We start from the raw sequence: 3,643 nt of genomic DNA on the forward strand, positions 1-3,643 counted from the left end.
TTAAGCTTTATTTTAATAAAATATTATTTTTCATGGCTGTACATATACTTATACTCGTATTTTAGTTAATTCTAGACACTTTCTGAAAAATTGTCCGATTCCCTATTATTTGTTAATCATCATCATTTAAACCCTACTTCACCCTCTTCTGGGTACATGACTCCCATAGTTTGTGCAATTATTTGTTTAGTGTTTTGTATCTCGTATGGTCCTATGTACTTCAAAAAGTACATAATATAAGTGATTTCGACCCAGACAATATTTTTTTTATTTTTTATAATACTAAGCGACGGGACGAACAAGTCGTGTGCCTGGTGGTAAGCGTCACGCCAGTTCCTAACAGTTGCAGTGTCACTCAGAGCTTTAAATAGCTAAGATCTGAGGGGTACTGCCACTGCGCCTGACACCCTGAGACATAAGTTGACAAGTCCCATGTGCCTGTAATTTCACCAGCACCCTTACCCTTCGAAACCGGAACGCAGTAATGTTCATATTACTGCTTGGCGGCAGAAATAGGTAAGGTGGCAGTGCTTCCCGGGACGAACTCTTTCACAAGGAGCTCTACTGCTGCTAAACTAAACTATTATTCCTATGATCACGCAAAGACCCAGGACACATTAAATAATAAAAAAATTGAGATGTAACAGGTTGTCTAGAAAATAGTTTTGAAAATCCCAATTGCGTTTTTCTTACAAAACTGAGGGCGTACTTGCTTGACCCTGGAGCATTACGTACGTTTAACGTACATTATGTAGTTATTAGCTCTTTGTAACGACATGTTAGCCAAAACTATATTATATACAAATTTTTAACTCGACTGTATTATATAAACTAGAGTAAACCTGGAGGTCTACCACGAAATACGATATTATATGACTCATACGACCACACAAATGTCAGTTTTACGATGAAAGTAATGCTTAGACTATGGAAACTAAAGGACATGTTACGTTGACATATATAAATCAGACGTTATATGTATATGATGCATTTCGACGTCGAAAACATAAACATGTTATTGTCTTTGTTTAACTATTACGTGCCGTCTTAAGCCAAAAGTGATAGCATTACATTGGTCTGTGTCAAACGTCATCTTAAATGCCAACCTTGTCCATTTCGCAGTACATGAGGTACATGATACTGTTGTCAAAGGGAAGTAGGTACATCAAATGTCAAAACAAATGTTTTTCCAAATGTACTATTGAATTATTCGCATGTATTATAATTAAATTGGACAAAAATATTGACAGTGAGAATAATTAGGTATTAATAAAAATGCGACGCTACAGCATTAAGAGACGTGGCTTTAGAAAAGTGTAAATCAATCGAATGTTACATTGCACAGGCATTTGTTTTTGTCTATAAATCATACAACAGCCCAAATATTTCATGTACTTAGACTTATTTAAGTAGTTTATTTATAAATCTTGCCAAATTTTGCATTTGTTACTTTAGATTGCCTGTATGTTTGTATATTTTGATGACTGTTGTTAACGATTATTTTGAGTTAGTAGATAGTAAGCATACATATTATCGATTTTCTGTTATTAAAACAATTCACTACGAGGTTTTTATTGTTTTATTATTATTATTTTTATTATTTCAAGTTTTCCTACCAATGAAAAAAGGAATAAAGAATGGTTGGAAATCATAGTAAAGTAGGTATAGGTAGGGCAATGTTGAGTGTGTGCGTTAAAAAAAAAGTAAGAGTGCGCATGTCGCCAACAAACTGCACAACAGTTTGGTGAGTACTAAATAAGTTACGAAATAAGGTACTACTAAATAAGTTACCAGTTAAAATTGCTTTATAGATTGATTTGTTTAAGAAAGCCAGGAACGTGGATACTAGAATCCGTAGAAACCTGAATAGACTTGTACTTGACAGATAGTTAAAAGACGTTATGTAAATATGTACTAAAATGTAGGTTAAAGGCGTACCTCTTAAAGTATTTTTTATATTTTATTTAGTAAGTACAAATAATACTATGTAATGTTATATACCAGTAAAGTAGGTATAATTAAGTAAGAATGCGCATGTCGTCAACAAACTGCACAGCAATTTGGTGACTTTTACTAAATAAGTTACCAGTTATAATATTGAAAATATTTTTTTTTTAAATTTAAAAATGTGTGTTGACATTTATAATAATATACCACTCGACATTAAATTATTAGACTTGTGTTTGTTTAGGCATACTTTGGTTACAGTAAACTAAAGAAATGAAAAAATAAACAGTTTCAACATTCAAGCCATACATTTGCATGTCGATAATGATTTATCGATAGAACACTAAAGAAATCCGCCATTTGTAACTTCAAATTTTGGTTATGTGCACGTTGATTCTGTAGTTAGGGCAGCTCCTTTCTTTTATTTTTTTTTCCATCCTCTAAGAAGTAATGTCAAAATTCGATACGATAGCTCATTGACTTAAAAGTCAATGCGATAGCTGTTATTATTTTGACGTTTCGGAGTAAGGTCTCTACAGTTTCCCGAAGCTAGTAAGGCAGCCACTTCAACGACTTGTAGACTGTGACTGGGCTACTCTTGTTCCCCTGTATTTCTCAATAAAATCCGTGTCAGAGACAACTCTTTGTGTGAATGTGGTCTGAACGAGGATACCCTTGATCACATTTTGTTTGAATGTCCTAAATTGACTTCTTCCTTGTGTGACCGCCTTCCTTTCTTTCATTCCTCGTCCCATTAACCTTCAATCCCTCTTTCTTTATGTGTATTCTCCCTTTATTAATATTTTGTGTCATTTTATATGCTCTAATATTATAATGCTTTAGTCCGTTGTTTGTCCATGATTGTTTTTTTTACCCCAGTTATAATCTCCACAACAGCAATCCGTCGAAGAGATTCATCTAAAAATAAATACCTTGCTGCTACCGAAACGTTGGAAAATATTAACTGACAACGTTAATCAAAACTGACACTAGTCCAAGCCTAAGTGGCCGCCATTAAGGAAATAGAAGATCTCTACAAATACTTATGTCAAATCACGATCTTCGATTGTTGCTTCGTATTTCCTGGCAGACCTCCAGATGACATAGAGCTCCTAATAATGAATTACAAAAATAGCTATCTGACAGTTGGCTCATGGGTTATTTTACTACCCCGTGATGTACTTACTAGTTGAGCATAGCAGTTGTACTACGGGTCGCTTTTCTTTCTGTAAAGAGCAGCTTATTCAATTGTTTTGCTAAACAACACAACTGAGCTTCACATATACATAAAAGTATCAAAATACACGAGTGTGCATTGTGTGAGCACCTTTTGTAGGAAGTTTATAAAATATTAGTTATTTAGTAAATGTCTTAGAACAAATTGTAAAACTAATGTTTCTGTTTGTGAAAAGATAATAATAGAGATGTATTTATAATTTAAAGTGAACCCACACAGTATCCTATACCACTCTGTACTCCCACTAGTTCTTGTACAGGTCCGCTGATAGAACTACTGGTGTTTTTTTTTTTTTTAATCGTATTTGTTCTGTTAGCAAATAATCTCAGTACAGAGTACTAAAAAAACCGACCTCAAAAGTACCTGGAATTACGTCTATTTGCTAAGTTTTATTGACATATCCCCTAGTTCGCCACTATACAGGACTTGACACTGGAGATAATAAAATTGGTTCTCACT

Source organism: Hyposmocoma kahamanoa, unplaced genomic scaffold, assembly GCF_003589595.1.
Source record: "Hyposmocoma kahamanoa isolate Upper Pololo Valley unplaced genomic scaffold, ASM358959v1 100021, whole genome shotgun sequence".
NCBI classification, from domain to species: Eukaryota; Metazoa; Arthropoda; class Insecta; order Lepidoptera; family Cosmopterigidae; genus Hyposmocoma; species Hyposmocoma kahamanoa.